Source organism: Lissotriton vulgaris, chromosome 2_1, assembly GCF_964263255.1.
Source record: "Lissotriton vulgaris chromosome 2_1, aLisVul1.2, whole genome shotgun sequence".
Classification (NCBI taxonomy): Eukaryota; Metazoa; Chordata; class Amphibia; order Caudata; family Salamandridae; genus Lissotriton; species Lissotriton vulgaris.
The window spans coordinates 325,200,220-325,219,466 of record NC_141687.1 but is presented as its reverse complement, the minus strand read 5'-3'; positions in this window follow the sequence as shown (position 1 = coordinate 325,219,466).

Sequence of the window (19,247 nt, the reverse complement as noted above, 5' to 3'; positions counted from 1 at the left end):
CAGACTTCAAGTCCTACAGAATACTGCCGCCAGGCTGGTGCCTAATCTTCCATCACGGTCCCCATCTGCACCTAATCCGAAAGATCTTCATTGGCTTCCCATCAGGAAACGTATACGCTTCAAGGTTATTTGTCTTGTAAATAAGACCATGTACGAAAACTGGCCTAGTTACCTGGCCAAAAAACTTAATTGGTATTTACACAATAGGACGCTCAGGTCAGGAACACAATTTCTACTCACTCCCTTAGGATTCGTACCACCAGGAATGGTGGCGAATAATTTTCTTATTTGGCTCCTGTTTTCTGGAATGAACCCTCTTGTAACAGCTTCACATGCTTACGGACCATAACCTGTTCCGCAGGAGGTTAAAATGTCTTTTTTTACCCCCCTTCTCTTACGATCAGTCGTCTCCCTCGCCTTTTACTGGAGTTTCGCTGGCGCTCTGAGACCCCCAGGTGATATGTGCACTCATCAAATCCTTATGACTAAAATGACTATACGTAATAAATAAAACAGACTATACAAAAAAGTGTGTCATTATTGAATTTTCACTTGACAACCTAAAATTTAAAGCAAAGCATGTTATTACACATTTTACATTTCCATATAGATAATACTTTTACCTTTAAAACTACAAACAAAAAATTAACAATGTTTGAACAACAATATTTCTTCCTAAGCGTCAAAGACACTAAACCAAGTGTTCAACTTACAATGCCCTGCAGGGCATAGACAGTCAAGTCCATGCCCTGCAGAAGTTGGGGTGCATGTACACAGGGGGCACAACATATCCCCCCCCTGCATGCACCCCCTGGCGCAGTGGCACAATGAAGTTATTTGGGTCCCCTTTGTTACCTAACCACCACACTTTACATGGCGGTCGCACCGTCATGAAAAGTGTGACAGTAAAGAAACTCATAATATGCTTGGCGGGGCTGTAGCGGTCCCACCAAGCATATTGCGGCCTCAAAACCGGCACCACAGCCAGGGGTCTCTGATCCCTGATGGTTGTGGAGGTCCCAGGGCGTCCCAACTGCTCTGCTCCTAATAGGGTTGTTGGAAGACCGCTATTATCTCGCCTGACAAGTCTGGCGGTTTGTGGACCTCCAGACTGGTAATAAGCTGCTAAGCCAGTTTGGGAAAGAATTAGATTTTGAGGGAGTAGATTTACTATTCCACTTCAGTTTAAGCCATCCTTAAAAAAGTGTTGGTCTTTGAGGGTATTAGATTTACTATTCACACTGGAATCTAAGCTCCACTGGGGAATCGTTGGGCTTTGAAGGGGGCCGATGTGCTATTCCCACCCCAAAGTGTGTCACATTGGGTAAAGCATTGGCCTTTGAGGGTGTTAGATCTACTGCTACTATTCCGATCTAAGCCATAATTGCAAAGTGACTAAACTATAAAAAAATAAAAATAAACATTTGCCATCTAATAGAGACATATTTATAAGAATACTATTCTATTAAAAATAAAAAACTATAACAAAAAAATAAGAAAACGTCCTATAACTAGAAAATGTATACACATTAAATAGAAAACATTTATGAACACAAATGCATTATACTAATTAATATAGTAAATCTATTTTCTAATTATTTCACACACAGATTTTTAAGGAACTGAATTCGCTACTGAAAGCAGTAATGTCAGGGTTAGGGTGACAAAGAGTGGCCCTCGCGAAATTGAGGCTGCCGACTGATATGGGAAGTATGCGAATACCAGACTTCAGAGGATACTATATGGCTGCCCACTTACAATTGCTGGCCAGCAGACTACCACATAGGCGAAATAGGAATTGCAAAGTCATATCTTTGTGAGGGAACATTACAGGCATTGTTGACTACAAGCCCCAGAATTCCCTTGTGGTTCTTCCCCGCCCACACACGCTGACGTCCGTGCCTGGAGGCACTAAAACATCGCGGCTCCCTCCGTGTCGGGGCGGCGCCGGGCTAAGCCCTGGCCAAGGCGGGCCCGTTCGAGGCCTGAGAGGCTGGGCTCGGTCACCCCTCTTACATCTGGGCTGAGCGACCAGCGATGTGAGTTTATTTCATTTTCTAATATCTTTAACAAGTGCCTAGTGACGTTAAAACTTTGTCTATCATGGCGGAACCTTCAACTAGACCAAGTGTACAGGGGGGCACTGTCATCGGTCCCTTGGACATTTTCTTACAAGAGCTGTAACAGTGCTAGCTCGTGAAATTGAATTCACTGAACGTAGACTTTCAACTGACCCCTCCTTTAGTAAAAGATCCTCATTGGGAAAAATTGCCTTATCAGCTACTCCCGAAAGACATGTAGCCATAAATACAACTAGTGAATCTGTCGTATTGGATCTGATTAGTGAAATAACGGATGATCTGTCCAGCATTAATACTAAAGAAACCACATGCACACAAACATCAAATGCTCAAAGTGCTGCTACCATCGTCTCCGAAGGAGTGTCTACTAGAGCGCAATTACTAGCCGAGAAAGGCGGTTTGACTAACCCAGAGTCTATGAGACTTGGAGCAATTCAGAAGCAGAAGCAGAAGAAGTTAGTGACAACAAAAAAGGGCAGACAACTAAAACCTTCACCTGTGGATAATAGCGACTGTATATCAGTCAGTAAAACTACTCCCAATATATATTCAGCGTGATCTGATTCAAACCCTGTTTCATTCCCTGCAGTTACAACCCCGTGTTCTTTTGTGCCCATGGAGGACAGCTTCTGGGTTAAACTTAGTGAGATTCTCTCACTATCGATAAGACCGATTGACGATAGACTGAAGCTCATGGAAGAGCGCTTAAAAAAACTCAAACAGCTAACGTTAAGCAACCTGGAGCATAGTAAAAAATCTACCCGACCTCATCAGACTTTGACTAGGGATAGTCCAGTTGATCCTAAAGACTCATGCAAACCTCAAGATTTATTAACAACTACTACTAATCTGCCACGTTGTGATTTAACAGTGAGTCCGTCGCAATCGAGGACGGCAGTAGCCCGGGGGACACTGACTATTGAAAATATACCTGTGACTAAAAATCCTAAGAACCTGAAGGGAGGGGGGAACCCTAAAGCAGCTTGTAAACAGTGTTCTGATAACAGTACAGCGATTGCAGAACTAAGTATATTACCAACTATTGATCTTCCACCAGAATCTATACCTTAGTTTTGACTGGAGTCCCGGAGCTGGAGAAGGGGAAGATAGAGTCCTTTTCTGAACTAAAAAACAAAACAACGTACTGGCTAAATATAAACAGGCCATTACCAATACAAACCAGAAGTAAGATCTTGTTTGTGAGGAGGGTAAACTGGGTGGGGAGCAGTAGGAAAAACATCGCGGGGGACTGCATTATTATACATTTTGGAGACAGGCAAGCCCCTAGACACATATGCGACGAATGGCATCATATGCCGGATACAAGGATCCATACACACGATTTAACATATTTGTATAGCCGAGAAAAAAGTCCCCAGTTTTCAAATGCTCATACCTATAATCGGGTAGGAAACCCTGATCGGCATTATCTTAATTCAATCCACAGACAGGAACCTTGAACTATTCGACAACTTGTTCCCCACTTTCAGAGAATATATCTCCAACCCTCAGATTCCAATCCATCTGGCCTCAAATCCTAACAACCTTGACTCCCTAGCGTCTCCTACCACTAACACACACCTCCTCCCTCCCCCCAGTACTCTACTCTATCACCCACCCGCTACAGTCACTTCACACCCCTCAATCCCAGGCGTAGATATCTCCTCTTCTAACATCCTCCCCACCCCCTCTACCCCCCAACATAACCCTCCCCTCCCACTTCCAACTAGACTCTCAGAACACCCCACCTCCCTTAACTGCACTCCCCACAACAGGACCCTTTCTCATCCCATCTCCCCCCCATTCTCTGTCCCCACTACCTCACCTGCACCCCCGCCACCCCTAGCCTTCACCCATCCCTCAACTTCTCCCCTCCCATTCTCAGTCCCCACTACCTCACCTACACCCCCACCACCCCTAGCCTTCACTCTTCCCTCAACCTCTCCCCCCACTCTCAGTCCCCACTATCTCACCTGCACCCCCGCCACCCCCAGCCTACACTCATCCCTCAACTTCCCTCCCCCTCCTACCACCTACCACCATCCCCCTTACTAATCCTTTCACACCCCTCCCCCCCAACTTTCCTACCCCTCTTACCACTAACACCCTCACCTATACCACTAACCTCCTCCCTAATTCAACCACACCCCTCCCCCCAACCTCCCTACCCTTCCGAACATTAACCCACTCACTAATACCACCGACCCCTGCTCTAACACCACCACACCCCTCCCCCGACTCCAGTAACCTAGACACCTATTCACCCTCAGTGCCCATCCCCAACTCCTTTCCCAATCCCACGCTGGACATGATTATGCCCACCCTCCGCCAAGTCAAAGATCCACACACCCTCAAAGAGTTACTCTTCACACACCCCAGACACCCCCTACCCACCACCACTTCCCCCCCTAACAAATCCCCCATGCATCCTACTCACCCCCCCACACAAAACTCCCCACACTGGACCTCAATCCCCGCTCGCAATCCCACAACCGCTCCCGACGCACCATCAATCCACTTACGGACCACGACATAAGCACCCTCCTCCGCTCATATGACCCAGTTCCCCAAAACCACTTAGCCACCACACACCTATCCATCCCCACAATTCACTCTAACCTCCTTAGGCACCTCACACAAAACAACAGAGGCTCCGTCCCTAATAACCTTAAAAAAGTCCCCCTCACTCTAGAACCCTCTACCACCCTTTGCACCCCCAGGCTTAAATGCACACTTCTCAACTGCAGATCGGCCCCTAGACACTCCTCTGACATCGCTGATCTCATCAAAACACTGGACCTTGACCTAACCATTCTGACTGAAACCTGGTGAACTGAATCTTCTACACCTACCATGGATATTCTAGTTCCCCCCAACTACCACATCATTAGACTTGACAGGTCCAGCAAGACAGGCGGTGGAATCGCATGTATTTATAGGAGCAACCTCTCAGTTACTAGAGTCACCTCCCCCTCTCTTACCTCCTGTGAATACATCTGCCTCGATGTCATCAGGGAGAGCAAACCTGTATGCTCTCTACACATCATCTACCACCCACCTGGGGACAACCTCATCTTCACCCAACAACTCATGGACACAATCTCAACCAATTCCAGACGGCAAATCACTCAAATTTTCCTTGGCGACTTCAATCTCCATTGGAACGATCACAATGATGCAGTGGTAAATAGCCTCAAAAACTTCCTCAACGCTCTTGACCTCACCCAAATCTGCAACAGCCCGACCCACGACAAAGGCTCCATCCTCGACCTTATCATCTCCAAAGAGGACTCTACCCAACTTGGGTCAATCCAACCCTGTGACTGGTCAGACCACCATATTATCACATTCTTCATCAATGAAAAAGTTAAATTTAACTCGGTTCATTCCACCAAATCCAAAGTCTGAAAAAGGGACCTAAAGAAACTCAACCCAAACTCTTTACCTTCCCACAGCTGCAATCTCCTCCTTCCCCCTACCGGCGCTTCTGACGTTCAATCTTTGACCGACCACTACCTCAACTCCATGACTTCAATAATCAATGAGGTTGCCCCCTTGCAACTGAAAAGAGTCTCCACTAAGAACTCCAACCCATGGTACGATGGTAGACTCAACGAAGATAGACGGGCCATGCGAATGGCAGAGCGCACCTGGAGATCAGCCCCTTCGGCACTGCACCTTAAAACTCTTAAGAAAAAGAGAAACACCTACTTTAGGAAAATCAAGCGCTCAAAATCAGATTTCTTCAGCCTCCAGCTCGACCAAGCAAAAAAACGACCAAGAAAACTGTTTGAACTAATCAAAACACAATCCAAGGAACAACCCCAACAATCACATAGCACAATGGGCGATATACCTTCCTGTGAAGACTTCTCAGCTTTCTTTAATCTAAAGACTGATAAAATAAGGAGCGATCTCCTCAATGACGCAAGCCTTTACTCCAACACCCACAGCATAACACCCACTGAACCAAAAAACAATGCTGCATGGTCATCCTTTGACACCTACTCAGAAGTAACAATTGACAAACTGCTCGGCACCTTGAAACCCTCTAATCACCTCACAGACCCCCTTCCTGCTAACGCTGTAAAAGACTTCATCCCTTTGCTCCTCCCACTCTGGACCAAAATTATTAACAGTTCACTTCAACAAGGACTCATCCCCGACTCCCTTAAAGTTAGACAAGTCACTCCTATACTCAAGAAACCAACAGCTGACCCTACTGACCTAAACAATTACCGTCCTATTACCAATATTCCCACCCTTGCCAAACTGTTGGAAAAATGCGTACAACTCCAATTGACAAAACACATTGATCAGTTTGACCTCCTCAACCCTCATCAATCAGGCTTCCGAGCAGGGCACAGTACTGAAACTGCTATGACACACATAATTGATGACGCCCTCGAAATCCTAGATCAAAACGATACCTGCCTCCTCATCCTTCTTGATCTCTCTTCAGCATTTGACACCGTCAAACATGAGAACTTACTCGAGCTGTTAAACACCAGAATGGGTCTATCTGGGACTGTTCTCAAGTGGTTCACTTCCTTTCTGCATAACCGGTCTCATAAATTCAAGAGCAACAACTTGATGTCCCCACCAGTGCCTGTAACATTAGGCGTCCCAGAAGGATCTTCCCTATCCCCAACATTGTTCAACCTAGTCATGGAAACTCTCACCACCTTGTTACAAGCATCTAATGTACACTTTCACATGTACGCCGACGACACCCAACTATATCTCAAATTACATTCCCCCAAAGTCATCAAACTTCTGAACTCAACGATCAGAGACACCCAATCATGGCTTGCCGATAATCACCTCAAACTCAATGCTCTGAAAACTGAGTTCCTTCTGATCTCACCTCCTGCGAAAATCTCCACCACTCAAACTTGGCTTAAGCACCTAACTGCACTCAATGTCCAACCTACCATCGTGGACTTAGCGAAATCTTTAGGCATAACACTTGATGCCAATCTCAACATGCAAGAGCATATCAGCAAGGCAACTAAGGGAGCTAATTTCCAAATCAATACCTTGAGGAAACTTAACCCCTTCCTCCTAACCAAGGACTTCCAAACTGCAGTACACGCCCTAGTCATCCCTCGCATAGACTACGGTAGCGTCGCCCTCTGCGGACTCCCCCTATCTACAACTGCACCCCTAAGAGCCTCTTTGAACGCTGCAGCGAGACTCATCACTGGATCAAAAAAACACTCGCATATTTCCCCTGACTTAAAATCCCTGAACTGGCTGCCTTTTGAAACCAGAATACATCTGAAAATTGCCTGCATGACACACAGGGCTGTACACCTCAACTCACCCGGCTACCTCACCCAGAAGCTGACAATATCTGGTGGCTCAAGAACCACTAGAAGCACAAAAAATCTTCTACTGAAACCTCGAAGATTCCGGAATGAAAAAACATATAAACGCTCCTTTTCAGGAATGGCACCCAGGATCTGGAATTCACTCCCTCCAGAAACCAGGCTTATCTCCTCCACTACATTTTTAAAGAAAGTTGTAAAAGCTATCCTCATGGCTAAATTCACCTGAACTTTTACTTTGGATCTATTTGAGACTCTGCGCCTATTTGTACTATTTGTTTATCTGATTGTTTATTTGTATTATTGGTTTATCTGATTGACTATGCTCCCTCATGTATCTACCCTATTTTGCTACTCATTTATTACCTACAACTATTCTGTGCTCAAAAGTCTGTTAATCACCCTCTTGTGCTTACCCCTTGTTTTTGTAAAGCGCTCTGATATCTGCAAAGATCTTGTTCGCGCTATATAAAACTTTCAAAATAAATAAATACCACCAGGCAGTAAAAAACCGTAAGAAAGAGTTAAAAGAAGAAGCATGGCAGGCCTTACACAAAGCACGTGTGTTAAAGGAGAACACAGGATTTTGGAAGGCTGTGAATGCACCATTCTTCACAGATAAACCATCAAATACTGTAGAAATAGCTATCACAGAGAATGCATGGGTTACTTACTTCACTGAGCTGTACAAGAAAGACTCCTCAAATGTACACGAGAATAGCAAAGAGATAGCTGGAACGCAGGATGATGCTCAAAAAATCTTTCCACTAAACGTCAAGTTTTCTCTGGTTGAGGTGCGAGAGGCCATTAAAAAAAGTGCCTCTGGGAAAGCCCCAGGACCAGATGGGGTACCAATAGATGTATATAAAGTAAATCTAGAATTATGGGCCCCTCTTTTAACAAATGTCTTAAACAGCATCAACAGAAACAGCTTTTTTAATACTTGGCAGGAGGCCATTGTTATTCCTATTTTTAAAAAAGGTGACCGTAGTGATCCTAAATGCTACAGACCTATATCCCTGTTGGATTCACTAATGAAGGTCGCGGGGGGAGTCTTACTTAATAGACTGCAATCATGAGCGGAAGAAATTGGTGTGCTTTCACGTTTCCAATATGGGTTCACGGACTAGGTACCACAGAACAAGGCTTGAATTTAGCATTAATTGTTTCCAAATACATCATGGCCAAAAAGGAAAACTTGTTTTTATGTTTCGGCCTTTGACTGCCTGAACCACGAGAAACTATGGACCACACTAGCACAACTAGGTATAGAATCTGACTTGATAGTCTTCATAAAAGAATTATATAGGGGTGCTGGGGCTAGAATGAGGCATGGAACAAAGGGCGAATGTACTGCCAAGTTCGACATTCAAAAGGGAGTCAGACAGGGATGTATACTAGCGCCCTTTCTTTTTAATTTTTATATTAACAGTGTTGCATCCCACCTCACGGAAGAGCAGTTTGATTATCCTAGAATTAAAAAATCCCCAGTACCGATCCTCCTTTATGCAGATGATGCAGTCATTATGGCGAGAACCCAAATTGGTCTACAAAGAGCAGTGAATAGATTTTCCGACTACATGTGTGAGAGAGGTCTCAAAATAAATATAAGTAAATCTTTCACCATGTCTTGTGCCACTAGGAAGTCTCCTAAATGTAACATTTTCCTTTCAGGCGCAAAATTAGCCAAGGCAGAGACGTTCTCATACCTGGGAATCAATTTTGATAAAAAGGGAACGTGGACCTCTGCAATGGAGGCAAGGAACATGCAATTTACAAGAGCAGCTGGGGCAGTGAGATCTTTCGCCAACAAACAAGGAGGATGCCCAATCTCAGTACTCCTGGATATATTTAGAGCAAAGTGCGTGTCCACTGCGACCTATGGCGCAGGCATTTGGGGTATAACTGATTCTAATCTAATTCAGCGTGGAGAAAATAAATTTCTTCGCTATCTACTAGCAGTCCCCCCGACCACTGCAACTTTTGTTTGCCACCAAGAACTTGGTATAGATTACGTCTCCGATAAAATTAAAGTTGATCCCATTTTGTTGTGGCACAAAGTGTGGTCAACAGAGGAAACGGATCTAAACAGGGATGTGATAACGGATTGTCTAGAATTACAGGGTGTCAAAAGGATCCCATGGCTTAGCTATGTGCAAAGATTCCTTACAGATATCGGACACTCGGACTATTTTGATACTCCAGAATGTCTAGTTACAGTCCCTAGGAAGAAACTAAAACATATATGCCTTCAGTTCCTTGAGAACAGGCGTTGGTTAGCTGAGAAAAGTAAAAAATCAGTGATGGACAATTTTTAATCCGCCAAGATCAGGGTTTACAGCAATACCTGATCAAGGTGCAAAGCTGTTATGGACGCATGTTATTGACTAGATTTAGGGGGAATTCTTTCTTTAGAATGATAACTTTTCCGGTGGAAAACTGTTGGTCAGGAGAAATGGATTTTTGTCCCTGTGATAATGTGTCAAAACAGTCAACTTTGCACACAACACTATTTTGTAAATTCTTTTCTGTTCCAAGAAAGAGATTCCTCCTTCCATTGTTAAAGCACTGGGGTCTGAGACACTGTAGGGCTGCCTTGATGAAATTACAAATGCTAGAAGACGAACTAATTATGCGCCTTGTTCTTTCTTTTTTAAAGTCTGTAATTAAATCCAGGAAAACAATGAATTAACTGCCTAGAAGATGTAATTGACATTTTTATCTCTCCTTTTAAAATGTTCTTTTTTAACGTATTTTTAAATGTCTGCGCTTTTATGATTGTTTTTAACAAATCGAATAAAGCTGTTTTTGTGACTTTTGACTTTGACTTTGACTTTTGATTACTTGCATTAAACATAGGGACGATATATGTCACTACTGGTTAGGATGGCACTGGGAAGTATCACATATACGTACCAGTTCAACATTATGTGCTAGGAATACCCTTGAAAGGACTCTCAACTATGGTAGGGCAGATCACATCCAGAGACTTACATCATTAGGATGCCATAGGGCAACTATTCCACGTTAGTGCTCTCATTGATTTTCAAACGTTGAGAGAGGAAAGGGGCATCCATGGAGCACTTTCTTCTATACAGGATTACAGCACATGCTCTTAAACAACAATGAGATCTTGGCAGTGCTCAACATGTAAAAAATAAGTGACAGTGCCCTAGTAAGGAGGCCAGTGCAGTATGCACCATCCACTGCCTCTGCCAATAACAATACCAACTCAACTACTAACCATCTCACTCTAACAAGTGTGACAATTCCAGGTCCCCAAAAGTTATAAGAATGGCTTGGTTGGCAGTTATTAGTCATTGTTCATGTATGTTCAATTAATAAACAGCTGTTGTTGTGCTCATCCCTAATTAGGCAGACAGTGCCACCATGTAGCAGACTGTCATAAGAGCTGGTACTGACATTTAAGTATGTGTGCCGAGCACCGGAAACCACCGGCTCAGATTAGGCACTGGATATAGGAATCGTTGTGCCCCTATACACCAAATGCTACTGACATTATACTTAATATGATGGGGTAGATTAGTGGTATCCTTCATTACAAATCCATATTAGAACACTCAAGTGTCTCCTTGAAAGCCCTCAAGAATAAATGGAAGGTATCACATAATGCTTGCCTTTGATACATCAAGTTTAATATATTACATAAAGCATACCTCACCCCATGCAAGAAAAGTCAACTATAATCAGAGGCCTCCTTCGCAAACCCTAAGTGTGGAAATGACAATGCAACTGTCTAACACGTGATGTGGCGATACTCAGCCATACAAAACTAGTGGCAGGAAGTTATAGAAAATGTGGGCCGCACAGTGGGGATAACTGACTTGGGCGCAACGGAGGGCTGCCTGCTGGTGATACACTCATGACTGAGGAATCAACCAATAAAAATCCATATATATATATATATATATATATATATATATATATATATATATATATATATATATATATATATATATATATATCTCTCTCTCTTCCAAGCGCACTCTCCGAACTTCCTCCTTGCCGAACAGAGAGAGACAGACCCAGACATATAAGGCAGGAAAATGTTTTTATTATTTCGCATGTCTCTTCCATATTGTCTACTGCATTTAAATGTGAAATTAGTGTATGCCCATCAACTGGAACTACAACTTATCACTTCCCCTTAAATTACCTTAAAGGAAAATAAGTTGCTTCTTGGTTCAACCATAAACATCTTGCTTGCTATCAGCAGCCTATGCTCTACAGTCAGAGGTATGGTCTTATTATCTTCTAGCTTTTGTCCTCTGCCAGATTGTTGGAGCAAAACACTGTACCCCCCAAAATCAAGACACCCCAACATTTACCTCGAACAGAGTTCCCACATTTAACTGGATCTAAGATTTTGTTAAACCGTAATTTCATGAGGCAATATATCACTTGCTTTAAAACACCTCATAGAGCATCAAAATCATAAGAAATATAACTCATTAAATAACTCCAGTTTTGAATTAATTTGGGCTACTCAATACCTGAGTTCTAGATCAATGAAAAGTTAAAGGGTTGTATTGCAAAATTCAAAGATAAAGCAGCCCAGAATCAAGGTCAACAAGGCTTTCAAATGCACAGGTATACAGAGTATGCAAAAATCAGAAATTATTCCAAGTCCCAAATGGCCAGCAAAATCAATAGAAAGACAGACAGAATCCTTAGCAGTATCTAGTCTCCAGGAAGATCTTCTGGCTCACCCCCAAATCAACGGGTTTCTATGCTTTTCTCTTGCATATTAAATCAACATTTCTGCAGATTCATTGTGGTGTGAGCAAATGTAGAATTTCTTCAGCAAATCAGAACACATACAAAATAAACATTATATTGCCTTAACACCTAAGCACTAACTCAGTACATGAATAATTATTCAGCACCCTCTATGCTAATGTCATCCGAGATGCTAGAACAAAACAAGGTACTTTAACAATAACATGAATGAATAGGTCTTGGTCAACCACCAAAAAGAAACAATACATGTTACAAGTTATAGCTGAATTGGGGACGTTATTCAGAAACAGGACGGCAATAATAACAATGGAAAATCATTTGGTAGACTGCAACTTGAATGTGCTCTGAGAAGCTTGCAGGAAGAGGATGTGTGCAGGGGGAAGCACTGAATAAGTGACTGAGATGACTTCCATCTTGGACAAAAAAAACTGTTTTACACAGACATTTGGCATAATAATATTATAATAAAAACATACTTCTACACATCATAGCAAAATCATTTCAAAGCAAGTCATATTATATCATTCTCTACATGTGTATTTGTGTGTTTAAATGCATACTTAACACTGTTAATGGTTAATATAATTCCATACAAATCTCTCACAAGTTCCCCTTCTGATTATTCTATAATCATTAAAAACAAACAATTGGTTAATCAGGAAATTATAACACAGTCTGCATCAATTTCTGCTTCTTTCTGGTAGTGTGCTCCATCATCTGTAGATGATTTTAGACACACTCCTTGGCATTTTGCCTTTACCCAGTTCAAATCTACTTTTCTTTCTTTGTTTATGATTCTCTTTTACTCGTCTCCCCATAATTTAGAAACAAAACACTTAAAACTTAAAAAAAAAAAGAATCAAGGCAATTACACATATCCTCATACAGGAGTTAGGATTCGTTTTATAGTGGATTAGACCTACAGTTCTCACTCCCAAACTGTCAATCCAATCACCAACCTTACTAAAATCCTTCCCAGCCTCACTGACCCAGAAGCCTACAGTCTCCCATACGTCATGCTCTTCTAAAGGCCGGGCTTCCTGAGAAATATTAGCAATGTTTGTTATATACATATATATAACTCTGTTGTTATCAGGTATGCAGGAGCAACATTCCTTAACCTTCATTACCTTGCAAACACTGCCTTCCTTCGCAAGAATGATATCTAGCGCTAGAAGGTTTTGCATTACAATTGCATGCATAGCAATTAGCTTAGATTGCTTTGGGTAATTGCTCCAGCAGTATTAGAAGAAATCCGGTTCACAAGCATAGACAAACATCTCATTTTAAATCATTTATAGCCATACCTTTAAGAGGAATAATAGCACCTTCGAGATCTAATATGACCTGTCAAAATCCATGTTTAACTCGCTTAAAAACAAACTGCAACATCCATTTCACTCTTATGATAGAATCGAGGAAACACTAAAGCAAGATAACATGATCCAACCCACTTATGTGGCAAATTGAAATAAGTAGTCTTACCACTCACATAAAAATAACTCTCAAAATTAGCTCTTCACCAATCAGAAAATCACCATTTACAACATCATTTCTTTCACACTCACTCTCTTCCACGTATATAATCTTTCCAATCTTTGAAGTTTTATGATGCACCATACACATTTCACCCTTTCCCCCTTCGTCTTTTATCAATCTTGGATATAGGTTTGACAATCTAAATTCTTCTTCTTTATCTGTTTTCTTATTGTTCTCTGGTCTCACCAATCTCTCACAATTTTCACTCTCCTCTCATTATATTACCTAACTAAATAATGTTCTGTTTCTCTTCACTTAAACCACACACGTACCCACGGTTAGTAGTTTTCGATTTATGCTTAATTTGTAGAACTGTTTTCAGAAATCTTTCATATTTTAAAACTTGTTGTCACCTTCATCTTTTTATGCAGGCAGATCCTTCAATGAGACGTTAAAGTCAGACAGATAAAGAGACAAAAACTCATTCTTTTTAAAAATATTGAACAGAGACACCATAGCACTCAAAATATCAGTCTATTTAGTAAAAGTCCATCACATAGGGTTTGTAGACAGTATGTCCAGTAATGTGATTTTATTGGGTTGTGAAGTATTCTATAATCCCGGTACATGTGTCATTAAAACAACAGCTGACGTGTTTCGTTAATATATGTGACTTTTTCAAGGCTAACAGAAGTATGTGGAGAAGCAATCAATCAATCAATCAATCAATCAAAGACATTTATAGAGCGCACTACTTACCCGTAAGGTCTCAAGGCGCTGGGGGGAGGGGGGTGCCGTTACTGCTCGAACAGCTAGGTCTTAAGCTTCTTCCTGAAGGAGAGGTGGTCTTGGGTCAGGCGCAGGTCGGTCGGGAGGGAGTTCCGGGTCTTGGCGGCTAGGTAGGAGAAGGACCTTCCTCCTGTTGTCGCTCTTCGGATGCGGGGGACGGCGGCGAGGGCGTGGTTGGCTGATCGGAGGTGGCGTTTGGGAGCGTAGAAGTTGATTCGGTTGTTGAGGTAGCTCGGGCCTTGGTCGTGTAGGGCTTTGTGTGCGTGGGTGAGGAGGCGGAAGGTGATTCTTTTGTTGACGAGGAGCCAATGCAGGTCTCTCAGATGTCCGGAGATGTGGCTGGTTCGTGGGATGTCGAGGATGAGTCTGGCTGAGGCGTTCTGGATCCGCTGTAGTCTCTTCTGGAGCTTGGCGGTGGTACCGGCGTAGAGGGCGTTGCCGTAGTCCAGTCGACTGGTGACGAGGGCCTGGGTGACGGTCTTCCTGGTCTCGGTGGGGATCCACCAGAAGATCTTCCGTAGCATGCGTAGGATGTTGAAGCACGCCGAGGAGACGGTGTTGACTTGCCTGGTCATGGAGAGGGAGGAGTCCAGGATGAAGCCCAGGTTGCTTGCGTGGTCTGTCGGTTTGGGTGCGGTGCCCAGGGCGGGAGGCCACCAGGAGTCGTCCCAGGTGGAGGGCGAAGAGCCTAGGATGAGGACCTCCGTCTTGTCTGAGTTCAGTTTCAGGCGGCTGGTCGTCATCCACTCGGCTACCTCTTTCATCCCTTCGTGCAGATTGGCTCTGGCGGCGGCGGGGTCGTTGGTCAGGGAGAGGATCAGCTGGGTGTCGTCGGCGTAGGAGATTATGTTGAGGTTGTGTTGGCGTGCGATGGCCGCGAGGGGGCTCATGTAGACGTTGAAGAGGGTGGGGCTCAGCGAGGATCCTTGAGGGACGCCGCAGATGACTTCGGTGGCCTCTGACTTGTACGGTGGTAGGCGGACTCTCTGTGTTCTTCCGTCGAGGAAGGAGATGATCCATTCCAGAGCCTTCTCCTGGATTCTGACGTTGCTGAGGCGCTGTACTAGGGTGCGGTGGCAGACAGTGTCGAATGCCGCGGAGAGGTCTAGGAGGATGAGGGCCGCTGTTTCTCCGTTGTCCATCAGGGCTCGGATGTCATCGGTGGCGGCGATGAGGGCGGTCTCGGTGCTGTGGTTGGCTCGGAAGCCAGACTGTGAGGGGTCGAGGGATCCATTCGTCTCAAGGAAGGCGGCCAGCTGCTTGTTGACGGTCTTCTCGATGACTTTGGCTGGAAACGGGAGGAGCGAGATGGGGCGGTAATTCTTGAGTTCGGTGGGGTCCGCTGTGGGTTTCTTGAGTAGAGCACTGAGTTCGGCGTGCTTCCAGCTCTCAGGGAAGGTGGCGGTGTCGAAGGATGTGTTGATGATGTCTCGCAGGTGGGGTGCGATGACAGCGTCGGCCTTGTTGCAAGAATTGATACAGTCCCCCAAACCTGAGGCTGATCTCATAGAGGTCAGGGGGCCTTCGCAGATAAGTAAAATGCTTGTGGCAATTGGTGTCCTGGATCCAAGGGTAGGGAACAATGTGTTGAGTTAAAACTCAAATGGCCAAACTATATAGCATAATGATGCTGCAATCATATGTACAAAAAGCCTATGTGTACAGGTGACAGGTGACAAAGCCCATGTCTATAGGTACAGGTGACTACTACCCAGTTGCCATGACTCAGGACCTTTTAACTCGATTGGATAAGTTAGGATGACAACGAAGATGCTGGAAACTCATGACTAATGCGAGAGCTGTCCAATTTACAGCAATTCATTCCTTTAACTAAGGAGAATCTGCAATACTCTATGAGCGATTGCCCTCATATGGTGACTACCAATTTATTTTTGATATTTTGGAGCACCATGGCTGCAGTTTTGTACAATTTGAAACATTCAACCAAGTTCCTTAATATTTAGGGTCATTAACACACACAAGAATTTATGTCCTGAGGATGGTCTCTTAGATGTCTTCACACCAAAGACCGAAACGTCGACATTTTTACCCATTTTCCTTGTTTACAATCTGTCAGGAATTATTCATTGTAATGTCAATGATGATTTACCTGTAAATCAATTTGTGAAATGGGCTAGGGTAAAAGTGTGCCATGTTAAAAGATCTCAATGAAAGAGTGCCCATCACAGTCACTTTTGTTCTTATGTGATTTGTAATTTGTACCCTTTTTTAATCACAGTTTTTCTACATAAATTGACATTTGATTAAGTATACACCCTTGTTGAATTGTTTATCTTCTTTCCTTTACATTTGATTCACTGTATAATTTATTAATTTATTTCAACATTGGTTGTAAAAAAGCTACTAGTTAGGGCTTAAGATAATTGATATTGTGAACCTACAGAAAGCTCAGATCTTGAAAAGAATCCCTTTAGGGCATCTTTACCCAAACTTGTACATTACCCAAGCCTCCAATGGTCTATTGGGTTGGCCACTTTATGTTTAGGACTCAGACCGTGGCACTGAAATTATGTTGCTGCTTCTAAAGCCAAATTCACTAGGTGAGACACAGGTTTTACTATATCAGCTAGACCTTTGCAGTAATCTAGAGCAATATCATCGGCAATTGAAACCTGGACAGATGGAGGAGTATAATGCAATCTCATTGCTCTGCCCTTCAGCACCTCGTGGGGCAAGATACCAGCCTTTATTTGTCAGGGCTATATCTTATGCTCATCAAAATAAGAGGAAGAGCATCCAGTCACTTTAAATCAGTAGAAGCACACACCTTGATCAACTTGTTCTGTATGGTCCTATTCATTCTCTCCACCATCCCGGATGATTAAGGAGAATAACTACAACAGAACTTCTGATCAATTTAGAGAGCAGTACAAATCAATTAGAAAAACCTCAATTTTAAAATGGGAGCAATGATCTGTGTCAATGCAGGTTGGCAATACAAACCTCAGAATGTATTCCCTCAACATCAGTTTAACAACTGTCAGACTGTCTGATTTCCAGATGAGAGAGGCATCAAATCATTTAGAAAACAATCAGGCAGCCATCAGATTATAATTAAGACAATCGCATATTGGCATTTTGATGAAATCTGCCGTCAGCTTTGTAAATTGGCCATCCGATTTGCCGTTATGGTTTATTAATACCTGGGTCAATTTCGTGGATTATACTTTTGATGCACTTTCTATGAGATGACCAAGATATCTCACTTCCTTGTTACAGGACTGCATTTTTCTAGGTGAAACTTTGTGACCACTGTCAGACAAAGTTATTCAGCAGGGCAATTGTGTCAAGTTTACAATCTTTATTTGTCTTAGAGGAGATGAGTAGATCATCATTGTATTGCACTAAGACTGAATTACAGGACAACTACAAATGTTCTATATCTTTCTTCAAGATTTGACTAAAAATTTAGGAATTTACAGTATAACCTTGTGGAACTTTGCACAATATATAAAACAAATAACTAAAATAAATTAAAGACCCTACTTTTGATTAATGTACATATTCATCCGACACAAAGTACAAGGGCTAATATGTGTTCCACCCTTAGTAGTTTTTTGTTTGAACAAATGTTGGATGACCCACTTCTAGATTTTATACTCACAGGCGATTTTAATCTAAATCTTTTAGCACCATTTACCAGAGACGACATCACGCTGTCACCAGACTATCAATGGGCTATCCCTCACCATGCACTAGAAATAGAAACAAACCCCATTCGAAGTAAAATAGGAACACATTTTATAAAGGACATAGAAGCAATGGGACTACGAATAATAAATGGGAGGTTTGCGTTCGATTCACCACCATCGTTTACTTTTCAGTCCCATAATGCAAAGACAAGGATTGACTATACGATTGTATCACTTAATATCTTTAACAACATTACCTCCTATTAAGAAGGTCCTTGACAGTGATCATAGTGAGCAAATAATCACTACAAAATTTATGAGTAAAAAACACCAAACGTACCTGTCCATGTAAGGTCAGACGGGAACGATTAACTGCAAGAAACTTATCTGGACGGCATATAACAAAGAGGAGACCAATGAACTGGTGGAAAAACTAATTAGAGATTGTTTTGAAGATAAGATCTTGACTCCCCCCAATTGTAAAATGGGTAAACTTTACTCGTAAACTTGTCAAACCCCAGGACTCTGTATCTGGAGTTAAGGAGAAAAAAGTCACACAAGGAGAGAAAAAGAAAACAGATATTAACTTACCTTATACAATAAAAAAAATTGAGAAGGACTCGTAACAATTTAAGAAGACAGATTACCAACTTCCCACAAAATGAGGAATTACCAATTATACTAAAAACCCTAAACCAGAATTTGAGGAAACTGATCTGAAATGAAAGAAATCAAGCTAAGCAAAAGTTGTGGTCAAAACTTTACTACGCAAGTAACCAAATAAATTCAAGCGAATTTTGGAAAACGATAAATGGCTTAGTGAGACCTAATAAGGTAGTGGTCTCATCTACACTAACGGAAACAGAAATGGTTTGTTTTCTACTAAATCATATAAATTCGGATGGGAAAATAAAAATAATGGAAAAGACTCTGAGCAGGACTGATACACCAAACAATGACTATGATGGTCAAATTGACATATCCAAATCACAAGTCACTAAACTAATTACTAAACAGAAAGATGCAGCACCAGGACCCAAAGGTATTCTACAAAGAAAAACCGGATTTATGGTGAGAACCCCTAACGAAATTATTTAAAGAAATAGTACGGACGGGAAATATACCCGACGGGACGGGAAATATACCCGAATCCT